Here is an 8,962-nt window from a genome sequence, read left to right as displayed (position 1 = left end):
GAATAACTCATTGTCACTCCACACAAAACAAACACAACGTAGGGCAGTATTGTTATTTGTTACGAATTCAATCTGTGATAATTAACTGTAAGCAAAAAGTGAAATAAACGATCTCTTTCAACCTCCGAGAAGGCAAGTTGAACTCTCGGAGCACCTGAAACCTTGAGTTTTACTTACCTGGAAGTCTGGTCCGCCGCTACTTACCGTCCGCTGGAGTTGTCCGCTGCTGCATCGATGGGATCCTGGAACCTGAAAAGAAACGGTGGGTCGTCCGCAGTTTTCTGAGTCGGCCCCCTGGCCGAACACAGGGAGACAGCATTAATTTGGCTTATTAGGAAGCATTGTTAAAATTTTAGTTTACAGATCCGCAAAATGCTATAAATTAAGCTATCTAAATTTGCTGCCCCTGTTTAGATTGAAGTGTAGATTATCAAGTAGGGTTCCCATACTGATGGGCTACATATTTCAGGGTGTAATATTACATAAAATTTCATGAAGTAATGCGAAATTTATTTTAAATCCAGACAAATCCATGCCTTTTACACGCAGCTGGATTACTACTTTTTTGCTGTATTGTTATGAATATTTCTGTTTTCAATTGTTGTTATGAAAATCTTGACGTTTAGCGCAGATTCGCTGCTGATCAGCGATGATCACCGTCATCCATCAGTCATTCGCAGTTTCAATATTTGGGTCCCTTCCACCGCCAAATCAACTCAAAGTCAAACCATAATACCTGTAAGAAAATGTGGAAGCAAATTCACGACCCGACAGACAGTAAGTTTATGGTGTAATAATGCGCTGCCCATGCGAATCTGAGCGCCACCACCACCAGTCACTCTTTCGAAACCCAACAACAACAACTACATGCATAAGAAAGAGGGAACATCGGCCTAAACTGCGGTTTCTCTTCCGCCCTGCAGACCGACCGCCGATTCGCGTTTGTAGAACCTTCCTCCTTCCGTCCGCGGACCCTTGCCTGGAGCAGATACCAAACGGACGGAAATCGCATTTCCGTCTTCTTTGCCAGTTTCATTTTGGTTGCCCATTAGTTCCTTTTCGCTCATCACACTATTATAAGCACACATATGAACGGACACACTTACCACATGTGTGTATGTGTGCACAAATACACTCCAAGTGTGGTGCCCAGTTATTAGCGTATGGAAGAAGAGAGATGATTTGTTCTACACGTTACTCCATGCCAAGCCATCGAGTTACTGCGGATGAAGTCTCCAGCACCACTGCCGGCTTTGAACCCTTCCAATTGATTGCTTCCATCTGCCTGACCAGCAACGAATTTGCACTGTCATTGGCTTTTTGCAGATTTTGCGAATCTTCCTGCTTCCCACCTTGCCGCGGTGATGCCCCCAATACGGAGGAGGAGAGAGCCAACGCAAAACCCTCTACGCCGGGGGCTCTAGCCCACTTGGACATGGCGGCGGACTCGAGGGCAGCTAATGCCCTCGAAATGGTTTCCTTCCCACCAAGTTTTTGCCTAGAAGGTACACGGAGCTCGATACGAATAGAATTCAATTTAGATAGGTTAGGAAAAAGATTTTGATTTCCTGCAATCAAGACAAACGATGTTCACTAAAAGTTTTGGTTAATTTTGGGCACACAATTTACATAAAATTATTTATTTCTTATTGTAGGCCTTAGCCGACTCTAAAAATACTTAAGTCTGAAGTAGCAAGTAATATGTATTTTACATGTCACAGAAAATAAAACGCAACAGGAAATGGTGACAGATTTGTGGCAAAGAATGAACATCAGTTTTTGATAATGCTTGTATTGTTTTCATTTTATGACATATTTATTTAAATCATAATTAAAATTTAATCCAATCATATTAATTTATTCAATTTATTTTATGAGTAATCCCGCCAACTCACACGAAATCAGAGAAAGTTGTCACAACCCCTCTTTGTGTAACTTTGTCCCAAGGGTAATTTTGATCCCTTATCTCGAATCCGAGATTTTTCGATATTTCGTGATGGAGGGGCGCTAGAACCCCTTCAATTTATAAACATTCGAAAAAAAACGTGTTTTTATTATTTGCAACCTGAAATGATAATGATTTGAAAATTTGGCTGTAGGAGACATTTATGTAAAATTGGACGCCCGATTTGATAGCGCACTCCGAATCCAGAATCATTTTTTTTCGGTAGTTGTAAAAATCGGTACAGTTAAGATCGGTAAACCATCTGAGCAGTTCTCTGAGATTTCGGCCAATCGATATTGTTTTTTTTTTGTATTTTTTAATCCGGCTGAAATTTTTTTGGTGACTTCGGTACGCTCAAAGAAGCCATTTTGCATCACAAAAATGATATATGAAAATTCAACAATCTGTATCTTTTGAAGGAATTTTTAGATCGATTTGGCGTCTTCAGCAAAGTTGTAGGCATGGATAAGGTTCACAATGCAAAAAAAAATGATACAAGGTAAAAAATTGGTGATTTTTAATTTCACTTTTTGTCACTAAAACTTAATTAGCAAAAAAAACACTAATTTTAGTTTTCTTTATTTTCTTTGTTTAAGGCCAACTTTTCAGAAATTTCCAGAACGGGAAAAAAATCTTTGACCGAAGTATGATTTTTTAAATTATTACTAATTTAAAAAAACTAAATATTGGTCGCAAAAATTGTTCAGCTTCATTTTACGATGTAAAATCGAATTTGCAATCAAAAAGTCCTTTAACTAAATTTTGATAAAGTGCACCGTTTTTAAAAGTTATAGCAATTTTTAGGTATCTTTTTTGAAAATAGTCGAAGTTTTTTTATATATTAGTGCCCATGTTTGCTAGGGCCGTTGCAAATATTTTTTGAAGTTTATGTCCCTCGGCTCTGACCAAAGTCGAGGGGGGGCATAAAAAAATAAAAATTCAAATTACAAGCCTAGGATTTAACATTTGGATAAAAAAAAGTGTTTTAAAATGCATTTTACAGGCGTACAGTTGCTTTCCAATCATTAGTTTTGAAAATATCGAGGTATTGACGGAATTTTTTTTCGCAAAAAAAAACTTTTCGTGGGACTGTACATTGGTATTTCATGAAAATTTAAAATGTTTTCAAAGGAGTTCAAACTTGCTAAATATGATTATAAACGCGGGAAATGCATTTTAACTGGTTTTCAGTTGACTAAACTTCAGGCGACATAAACTTTGAAAAATATTTGCAACGGCCTAACTTTTGAAAAAAATATTTTTTGAAAAGCTGAGAAATTTCTCTTTATTTTGCTTTTGAGAACTTTGTTGATACGACCCTTAGTTGCTGAGATATTGCCAAGCAAAGGTAAAAAAACAGGAAAATTGATGTTTTCTGAGTCTCACTCAAACAACCCACCATTTTCTTATGTCGATTTCTCAGCAACTAATGTTCCGATCTTCATGTTAAAATATGAAACATTCGTGAAATTTCCTATCTTTTCGAAAACAATATTTTCAAAATTTTCAAATCATAATAAATTAATTAAATTAAATTAATATTTTTAAAAAAGAGGCTATTTTTCAGTGCGTTTGGAAAAATATAAAGGATTTTATAAAAAGTGTTGTGACTCACTGCAATATTTCTATTGTTTTAACTATTTTTGATATTGATATCTGTGAGCTCCTGCCTTCTTTCAAGCATTAAAAGATTTTTTAAAAACACTTAATTTTTCAATGTGTATTTTTGTGAGTTGTTTTTTTACTTAAATCGGATCGGATAACATATTTTTTTTCATTTGAAGAATACATTTTCATGAAAGAAAGCTATGATTATTTGCAATCCTGTAAGCATGAACAGTTGAATTTTAACACTCTAACGCCCATGATTTCTAATAATCACCACTCTTTTTAGACTCCAAAATTAGATATCTCGATGACAATCATTTTTTTTTTGCGTGATTCCATCTGCACTGTTCTAATGAAGCATATTTTCTGTTAGCCATCCATAATGATATCCATTTTAATCAACTCAGTGATTAGGAAATACTTTTTTTAAAATATAAATCTTACTAAAAATATGTTTTTTATAATATAACATATGGCAATTTATCACATAGATTTCCAAAAGTGTCCACATTGTGGATGGTCCCTAGCTAACAAAGAACATCTCACAGATAACAGTGCAAATGGAATCATGTTGAATTTTTTTACTGTTTTGAAGTCTAAAAATAGTTTTACTAAAGAGTAACCATAAGCGTCACACGGTAAGTAAATCCGGTAACTCTATGCAATCGATTTTTTTTCTTTTTCAATGTCACTGTAAATGTTTAAAGACAACATTGTTTCCAAATTCACTTAAAGATAGAGTTACCAGATTTGCTTACATGATTTGTATCCGTGAGGATATTTTAACTCCTTTCAGCATAAAATATTTTTGAATTAATTAAAAAAAAACACATTAATTTGCAATGTTTCAAATAAATCAGGCTGTTTCAGGCTTTTTACAACTTTTAAGATTATACGTTATTCGTTTTGTAAGTTATATAGCATAGTAGAGCTAGGTACTATTAACACCAAAAATTGAGTAAATTGTTCAAAATAAAAAAAACAATATTTTTCTTCAGATCATCAATTTAACATCAATCTAACACTCACAAAATCTTAATCACAATGTAGTTTAGCACAAACCATTCCAAATTTTAACACCTCCAAGTGGCGTCATTTTGCATCGCGAAACAATCAATCAATCAACCAATCCCCAACACTGATGCAACCCTCTAACCCCACTCCACAATCCCAGGACCCACACCGCGTGTAACCCTCAGGATCTATTTTCCTTCGCGGCACACCTGTACACCTGCCACAGTACACCGCGCATCCATTACAGGAACACAAGTGCAAAAACCTCTCCGCGTCCGATCACAGAGCCAGTGCCGGTCGCGTGGTCACGTCGCCCGTGAGTGCCTCGAACCCCGAGCCACAATTGCCGGTACAATAACCCGCGGCACGACACTCACCACACCGCCGACAGTAGCCAGTGACTTTTGACCGCAGAGAGCACAGACAGGCCGGCCGGCGTCCCTTTTTTCCTTTGCGGATCCTTGGCGTTGAGGTAGGGTCCTTGGAGGAGGAGGTCGATGCGCCACACCACCACCACATCACAGACGACGCAGGGTGGTGTAAGTGAGTGCACTAAAGGAGAGCCGCGTCAAGAAGACGACGACGACCGATTCTACATAATGTGCACAAAGAGGAGCAGCAGACGGAGGAGAACACACCGCACTCCGGAGAACGCAAGGAGAAGAAGGTGAGAGAGCGAGAGATACATAAGCCGGCGACGACCGGAAAGATATAAGCGCCGAAAACCCCCCTTTTTCAGGGCACCAACACAGATGTACTACTACTACTAGTGCAGCGCGGACAAGACATGTAGACGACGACGCGCCGGCAAGATGCAGCCAGGACAAAGTGAACTTCGAGCGAGAGAGAGGCCACGTGGGGACGGCAACGGCGGTGTTTCCTCGTTTTGCGCGTTCCACGCGCTCGCACACATCGATACACCGGCGCGGACTTGGAAGGAACCCAAGGAGAAGAGAGCGAACAGCTATGCTCACGGAACACAGTGTCCGTTCGTCGTATACACAGCCGCGATAGGAGGGCGCAGCAACACGGCAACAGCAGCAGCAGAACGCGAACGGCAATGGCAATCGACTGCCAGTCGGCAACCGAGTTCAGTCAGTTCACATCAGTCAGTCGGATTAGTCGGAACAAACATTGCGCTCTCGCGGAACATGGGCCAATGTCTCTTGTCTCTGTACACAGGGCAAGCAAGCAAGCAGTGTTGTGTGTGTTTTTGTTCAGCGGGTCGTATCGGTTGATCCGCCTCTCTAAGCCGTGTGGGATATCTCGAGAGATATCGCGGTGGCGGCCCGGTATCCGTGTTCGGAAGTGCTCGTACTGCTGTCACTAGCCGTGAAGCAGCTGCCGTCGACGGTCGTTAGTGTGATTCTCTCTGAACTGACCAGCGAGTCTTAGCCCGGTGTCTACGGTGTATTATTTCCAGAAGTCAGGACGACGAGGTCGTCCTCGCAGTGTACAGTGCAGCAGCAGTTGCCGTAGGTCGCGCAACTTCAGACCGCCGTTGACCTCCAGCAAAGACACTGAACCTCGTGTTGAACAGTCGCGCAACCACAAAAAAAAACTGTGCGATAGAGCGAATAACCAGCGCAATAAAATCAACGAAAAAAGCAAAACGCGTGCTAAAGTGTGTGGTGTGTGGCAAGTTAAGTGAGCTAGCACGAAAATGTATGTATAAATATATGAATGACGAAAAACCTTGTTCCAATTTCGGGGGGCCCCGTGGTTCACTTTCCCGGCAGTGTCAGCAGTTGTTACCGAGCACGTCGCCGAACAAGAACACTGGCGCAGCGGCAGCGTACTCCAAGTGTCAGACATCCAAAGCTGGCTATGCCAAAAACAGTGTGAAGTGACTCAGTGTGCGCCGTGACCCCGCATGCCAACGGGTCATGGCATGCCGGGGTCACCTTTCAACCGCAAAAAAAAAACAGGAGAAAAAAAATCGAAACTTGAACAATCCTAGCAAGTCATGCCGAACTCACATGATACCGCGTGCGTGACCTCCAAGGACAGTGTGGTTGGTGCGTGCGTGTGCCGCAGTGCTTCCAGGAATGTGCCGCGTGACCTCATCGAGAGTGTCATTGCCGTCTGCTGGCGCGCGCGTCGCGCCAATATCGAAAGACCGAGAAGAAATACTCAGCCAGTGACGTCACCAGGAGTTTGTTCACCTTCGCGCGTTGTACATTTTGCAGTTCTTTTTTGCTGCCGCCGCCGCCGCCGGTTACTGACTGTTTGAGTGTGTGCGGTCGACACGGTCTCTCAGAGTGTCGTGTGGAGCAGCAGCAGCAGTGTGGTGGCCTTTGAGTCATTCACCAGGCAGTCACCACCACTGGAACGTGGGGGTCTCTCGGCGCGACAACGCGATCCTTGTGCAAATTGCTACTGGAACAAAGACGGAGAAGCTGCGCGAAGCAGACAAGAACGGAAATTAATTATAGTAGTCGTTGACGTCGTCGTCGCCGCCAACTGGAGTCAACCGAGTTCAAAGTATTTAAGCTGGAACACGACGCTGCTAAGCAAATCGATACGTGGTGACGGCGCCTAGCAGGCCTTGCCGTGTGCCAAATGACTCAATTATTTCTCCCGCGTGTCATGGCCAGACTGGCAACCCCGAGCGCCGTCTGGTGCAATAAATCAAGAGATGCTTCATGGCCTGCTGCTGCTGCTGTCGCGTCACCTCTAGCGAGATCAACCGCCTGCGATACCCGGCAGTTGTACTTTGATCTGCCGGGGAGAGCTGCCGAGGTCCGGGCGACAAGATCTTTTGTCACTCGCCCGGGGACCACCACGCACACACACACAATTCTCTTCTTTCTGCGGGGTTAAATTTAGAACATTACGCGCTGCCTGCCGGCAGCCGGACCGGCGGGGCTCCACCCCGATCAAGGTAAGTACCTTCTAAGTGATTCAGCGCAAAGATCCCGGAATCCTTCCGATAGCGCGCGCTAAGCAGGAACCGGGACTTGGTCATTCGCTAGCAGTCAGGTACCTGAAGTAGCGCGCGTGATCGGAAGTGCCGCCATCGAGCAGAATGTCAAGCTGGTCATTGTTTAAGGTGCGAGTTAACACCCCAGAAGTGTCAAACGCGTCATCGTGACGCGGTAGCTCCAAAAAATCCCCGAATCGCAGACACACAGAAAAGCGAACAGAAGGTCGGTTGGCCTAGTTTTTGCTAAATATCAACGAAAATAGAACTCACATTTGTACTAACATTTCAAAAAACCAGACCGACGTAAAGCAAACAATACATCAGCTCTTTTTTTCTTACTGGGGCATTGTGGTAGTATCAGTGATTGCGAGTGAAAATGAGGCGGTGTTGGTAGTCGTGTAATTGGTGTTCCGAAGTGCTAAAGTAGCAAAAATCACGATAATTTTATCAGCTCATAAATTCTACTATGCATGAAACTGTGTAGTTAGCGAAAATAAGGTTTTTTAATGATTTACAAAGATAACAATTATTAACGAAAAAACTAACACACAAACGAGAAAAAACGACAATTTTTCTCAGAAAGTATCATTCAACATGTTCTTAAATTGTTCCTGTAAATGTTATAAGCGTATCTAAACTCTGTATTTTAATAATTCTACTCTATTCCAACATGTCATGTTTAACATATTAATATTCCTAAATCTTCAGAAGTTAAAGTTAAAAGTGTTGTTTCTTCCATAATTTTGTATCAATATTTCTCACAAAACAAATCTACATTTTTTAAGATGTCGAATCTTATTTAAAGCATTTTTAGTCAAATTCTTTCGTATTTTAAATTTTAAAGTTTTATGGAGCTTAAAAACGACTAGTTATGTACAAATTTATAAATGCTAGAGATTTTTCCAAAAAATAAAACAATCATCGTGCATTTCCAGAAAAAAACATAAGCTGGTAATTTTGCTTGTGAATTTCTATAAAACCATTAGGAAATTATGGAAATTTTCGCCCATCCGGAAGCATTATTCGCCACAAAACTTGTTAACTTTGGCACACAAGTGTCACATCGTCATTCTCACACGACAAAAATCAAATTCTAAGCCAGCATTGTTCGCAGCACCAGCACCACGACCACCATCCTAGATAAGAGGCCAAGTTCCCCTCCAGAGGAGAGTGTACAATTTCGCACGTCGACGTCGTCCGGAGGCCAGTAACTAGGCGGCGTCGACGCCCTGATAAGCACTGATGTGAACACTTCTGTAGCCAAGCTTCTCCGATCCGATCCGATCAGCTGACTTGTCGGTCGTTGATCGCTCAAGTAGTATCACTTCAACGAGAGCCACTTTCCAGAATTGGTCGCTTCCTGGAATAGTTCGGAAGTGCGGCGCGCTCGCGGTCATCGCTAAATTTATCGTACGATTCCAGCGAAATTGGACCACCCGCCCGGAGCTCTCGGAACCGCGTCGCGTCCT

This window comes from Culex quinquefasciatus, chromosome 2 (genome assembly GCF_015732765.1).
Source record: "Culex quinquefasciatus strain JHB chromosome 2, VPISU_Cqui_1.0_pri_paternal, whole genome shotgun sequence".
NCBI lineage: Eukaryota > Metazoa > Arthropoda > Insecta > Diptera > Culicidae > Culex > Culex quinquefasciatus.
The sequence above is the reverse complement of the archived record's forward strand: the minus strand, read 5'-3'. Positions refer to the sequence as shown.